The following is a 6,036-nucleotide window of genomic DNA, read 5'->3' on the forward strand; positions in this document are numbered from 1 at the left end:
TTTGTCTAGTAATTTGAATATTGGATTCGAAAGGGGAGGCTAAGAAAATACACACTGCTGGGTGTTAGATTATTTTAAAAGGCTTTTTTGTTCTAAAAAGCCTTTTAAAATGTCAATGACGTCATACACATATACGGCCAGAGATACTGCTTTACGGCAAGCTCTGAGTCACTTCCTTTGTTCTCTCGAGGTATCGACAACACAGCTGACAGGTTAGACTCTCCCTGTTAATACAACACAGCTGACAGGTTAGACTCTCCCTGTTAATACAACACAGCTGACAGGTTAGACTCTCCCTGTTAATACAACACGGCTGACAGGTTAGACTCTCCCTGTTAATACAACACAGCTGACAGGTTAGACTCTCCCTGTTAATACAACACAGCTGACAGGTTAGTTTCCCTGTTAATACAACACAGCTGACAGGTTAGTCTCCCTGTTAATACAACACAGCTGACAGGTTAGTCTCTCCCTGTTAATACAACACAGCTGACAGGTTAGTCTCTCTGTTAATACAACACAGCTGACAGGTTAGTCTCCCTGTTAATACAACACAGCTGACAGGTTAGACTCTCTGTTAATACAACACAGCTGACAGGTTAGACTCTCCCTGTTAATACAACACAGCTGACAGGTTAGACTCTCTCTGTTAATACAATACAGCTGACAAGTTAGACTCTCCCTGTTAATACACATGCTAGAAAGAGGTTTGCTAATGTTTTAAAGACCACGCCGAAATATTCACTCTGACATTCTGGTTCTGCTTTGGATGCCGTCAAGCGGGATCTCTGGTCGTAATCAGTCCTTCACTGACCAATCAGCATTCATTAGCAGAATGCTAGCGTGTTATGGGCAACAACGACTCAACCTGTAAGAAATCAAAAGGACACAAGTACTCGTTCATTCAACTTTTGACCTATAATCCATGTTGAACTTGCAGAAACTACAATCAGATCTGAGATTTCTCCACAACAATCAGACGAAAGAGACACATGTAGCCATCTAGCTCCATAGAGTCCCATTCATTTAGCCGTCTAGCTCCATAGAGTCCCATTCATTTAGCCGTCTAGCTCCATAGAGTCCCATTCATTTAGCCGTCTAGCTCCATAGAGTCCCATTCATTTAGCCGTCTAGCTCCATAGAGTCCCATTCATTTAGCCGTCTAGCTCCATAGAGTCCCATTCATTTAGCCATCTAGCTCCATAGAGTCCCATTCATTTAGCATCTAGCTCCATAGAGTCCCATTCATTTAGTATCTAGCTCCATAGAGTCCCATTCATTTAGCCATCTAGCTCCATAGACTCCCATTCATTTAGCCATCTAGCTCCATAGACTCCCATTCATTTAGCCATCTAGCTCCATAGACTCCCATTCATTTAGCCATCTAGCTCCATAGACTCCCATTCATTTAGCATCTAGCTCCATAGACTCCCATTCATTTAGCATCTAGCTCCATAGACTCCCATTCATTTAGCACTGAACCGCAATCACCCCCAGTGGAACTCTGGTGGAACTGCAACCAAATACGGTACAATGGGGCTGAATAGGGAGTGGAACGGCTCTCCATAGACGGGCTTTGGTAAAACACCCCCTCCTTCATTTTACAGTCCAATGGGGCTAGAACGGCTCCGGGTCAAACCTCAATATGAAATGGATTAATCTGCGTTATTTTTTTCTCAGATTAATTAATCGAAATTAACGCGTTATTTTGACAGCCCTAATATATATATACATATATATATATATATATATATATATATATATATATATATATATATATATATATATATATATATATACATATATATATGTATATATATACATATATATATATATGATAATAAAAAATATATAAAATCTGTATTTATACATATATATGTATATACACCCATGAACAGGCGATGTTGGTTTTGTTTTTTTAGTGTGATTTGTTTGCACCAGACTTAACTTTTAATCTCAGCTTTTAGTAAATGGAGCCAGTTTGTGATTCCAGTGACTGTTTGGCAGGTATATCCACATTGCCATCATCCACGCCTACACTACATGGGCAGGAACCCAAACAAAGCAAGCATTCAGGCTTACTATGCAGTCTGTGAAGTACTTCAAAGGCCTATATAAGGATTTCCTGGCATGGAATGGAATGGGAACAATGAAGCCAAAAGGTCACATAAATACACAAATGGTTTATTACTGTGACTAGATACCACAGGAGTCACATCTTCGCCCAAAATCTCCAGTTTCACTGTGTGACCACTGGTTTGTGGTGCTAAAATTAACTGGAAGTTTATTTGGGAATAAGCAACAAGATGAATACTATCATAAGGGTTTCCAAGAAGACATTTTTGATGTGAAATAATAATAATAATAATAATAATAATAATAATAATGCTTTTACATTACTGACCTGCTAACTCCTTATTCGGCCCCTAGGTCACTCTACGCATCCTCACATAAGGGTGACACTTTGGGTTCATACTTGTTATGCACAAGCCCGAGACACACTAAGCCGATAAATATTGTTTATCTGTATTGAGGCAACGCTATAGTGTGTAGTTTCTGTCGCCCCCATGAGGAATCTTAAGTAATGACAACAACACTGTCAGCGCGTCCACATGATACAAGCCTTCAGTGATCGCGCACTGTTGCCAGTAGCCAAGGAGGACACGGAGGATTAAAAAAACATGATGGACTCTTCAGAAGAGGTAACTATCTTCACTTGAGTATCTGCGTCTTCTGAACGTAGTCATACTGAGAAACACAGAGAGAGTTGTGTGGAGCTGATAGTCTTTATTAGCTTTGCAGCAACTCATTTAGCAACGGCTTGAATGTAACGGACGTTTATTAATATCAAAAAGTTACGCACTAAAACTTTAGACCATCTGCCTCGAATGGAAAGCACTTTGGGTCAACTTCTGTTGCTTTAAATGTTACTATATAATTACAGATGACTTCACTTTAATAATTACTGATGTCTGCATTGTTAATGTTATTAGGAACACCTCTTTGTTGTAAATAAATTGTCTTTCTATCCAACCTCAATAAGTTCCCTCTGGTGTTTTTCCATATCTCACTCTGAACAATAGTGGTTGTGAAATGTCTCCTGTTCTTCCAGTTCAATCAACATTCTTTCTATCTTCAACCTGCACAGTTTTTACACTGATCCTCCTCCTGCATGACGATTATTTTCACAACCCCTATTGCGACCGTCCCACATGGATGTCTTGCCTGCAGACTTAGGGGATCGTAACTAAGTACATTTACTCAACTACTGTACTTAAGTAAACATTTGAGGTACTTTACCTTTAACCTCCTCCTGCGGCTTTGATATTATACCAACGGACGTTTTCAAAAATGTTTTAAGTTGTTTGGCTCCAGATCTTCTACAGATTATAAACACGTCTCTTCTTTCAGGTATCTTCCCTGAAAACTGCAGTCATCAAGCCGCTCTTAAAAAAGAACAATCTAGACACGTCACTAATGAGCAACTATAAGCCGATATGAAACCATCCATTTTTAAGTAAAATCATTGAACTGCTACACTGTGACCCACCCAGACCTCTCAGGTCGTCTGGGACAGCTCTGCTACACCGTGACCCACCCGGACCGCTCAGGTGGTCTGGGACAGGTCTGCTACGCTATGACCCACCCAGACCTCTCAGGTGGTCTGGGACAGGTCTGCTACACTATGACCCACCCAGACCTCTCAGGTCATCTGGGACAGGTCTACTACACTATGACCCACCAAGACCTCTCAGGTGGTCTGGGACAGGTCTGCTACACTATGACCCACCCAGACCTCTCAGGGTGGTCTGGGACAGGTCTGCTACGCTATGACCCACCCAGACCTCTCAGGTGGTCTGGGACAGGTCTGCTACAACATGACCCACCAAGACCTCTCAGGTGGTCTGGGACAGGTCTACTACACTATGACCCACCCAGACCTCTCAGGTCATCTGGGACAGGTCTGCTACACTATGACCCACCCAGACCTCTCAGGTCATCTGGGACAGGTCTACTACACTATGACCCACCAAGACCTCTCAGGTGGTCTGGGACAGGTCTGCTACACTATGACCCACCCAGACCTCTCAGGTCATCTGGGACAGGTCTGCTACAACATGACCCACCCAGACCTCTCAGGTGGTCTGGGACAGGTCTACTACACTATGACCCACCCAGACCTCTCAGGTGGTCTGGGACAGGTCTGCTACACTATGACCCACCCAGACCTCTCAGGTGGTCTGGGACAGGTCTGCTACACTATGACCCACCCAGACCTCTCAGGTGGTCTGGGACAGGTCTGCTTGTTGTCCCCAGAGTCAGAACTAAACAGGGGGAAGCAGTGTTCACACAAACTGTTATGCTTTGTTCATTATAATGTTAACCCGAAACCAAACTACATTCATTCTTCCACTAATGTTATGCAAAAATGAGTGTCAGTCCCTCTGCATTACTCAGCTGTTGTTGGTTTAAACAGCTCACCCTGTAGGGTTTAGTGTGTTAAACTGGCTGACTCTCTGGTTCTCGTAGTTTTTTAAGAAAAACTGTTTATTTAGTCACACGTGGCTGTGGCTCAGGTGGTAAGAGCTGTTGCACCTTGTACGGCAGCCTCGGCCACAGTGTATGAATGTGTGTGAATGGTGAATGGTTTCTGTACTCTTTAAAAGCGCTTTGCAACACATTCTCACTCCCATCGCGTAAAATACGGACGCTTGGTCAGGTGCCTTTGGCGTTGTTATTGATGATAAAAGTCTCTTTTAGCGTCATATCTACACACGCTTTGTCGGGACTATTGGCGTCACTTTTGACGCAGTTAGGTTAAAGGTCCTATGGCATGAAAATGTCACTTTATGAGGTTTTTTAACATGAATATGAGTTCCCCCAGCCTGCCTATGGTCCCCCAGTGGCTAAAAATGGTGATAGGTGTAAACCGAGCCCTGGGTATCCTGCTCTGCCTTTGAGAAAATGAAAGCTCAGATGGGCCGATCTGGAATCTTCCCTTTATGATGTCATAAGGGGAAAGGTTACCTCCCCTTTCTCTGCTTTGTCCGCCCAGAGAATTTGGCCCACCCATGAGAAAGAGAGAGACATCATGGCTTTCAAACGAGCAAAGTGGCAGTTGGTCAAGACCACACCCCCACCCTCCACCTTACCCCCCCCCTCAATAGCTACAGACACAGAAATGTCTCATCCTAAGGAAAGCTCATTGTGGGACTGGCTCTAGTGGCTGTAATTCTGCACCAAGACTGAATTTAGGGAAAGAGACTTCAGATACAGTATTAGGGGACCACTAAGGCCTATATAAAAGAGACTTCAGATACAGTATTAGGGGACCACTAAGGCCTATATAAAAGAGACTTCAGATACAGTATTAGGGGACCACTAAGGTCTATATAAAAGAGACTTCAGATACAGTATTAGGGGACCACTAAGGTCTATATAAAAGAGACTTCAGATACAGTATTAGGGGACCACTAAGGCCTATATAAAAGAGACTTCAGATACAGTATTAGGGGACCACTAAGGCCTATATAAAAGCATCCAAAAAGTAGCATGTCATAGGACCTTTAAGGAAAAGGTCGTGGGTGGGCTTACGTTTCCATGACATGCGGGACAAGAACGGGACAGTTGGGTTTAGGAAAAGAAGAACGGGACAGTTGGGTTCAGGAAACGTGACATGTGGGACATGATCCCCGGTCTCCTGGGTGAGTCCTGTGTTGTTTCACCCATCCAACCCGCCAACCAACCTCCCTATGCGGATTTTCGGGATTTCATACTACTCACTACCGTAGTAGCTCTTAGTGCTACGTCATCTTCAAACGCCGTGTAGCTGCTGCTCTCCCCGGTGCGCTCTGCACACACGCTGAAGGGCGTTTTTTTTCGTCGTTTCTGATGCTGACAGCCACTGCCCAAACGATTATTTTACGAGTTCGGAGTGAGAACGGGTTGCTTTTTGAGTAGTCGTTAAGACTAGAAAAGAGCTATATAAATACAGTCTATTTACATTTACAAAAGTGATTTATTAATCACAAATGA

This window comes from Sander vitreus, chromosome 2 (genome assembly GCF_031162955.1).
Source record: "Sander vitreus isolate 19-12246 chromosome 2, sanVit1, whole genome shotgun sequence".
In the NCBI taxonomy this organism is placed as follows: domain Eukaryota; kingdom Metazoa; phylum Chordata; class Actinopteri; order Perciformes; family Percidae; genus Sander; species Sander vitreus.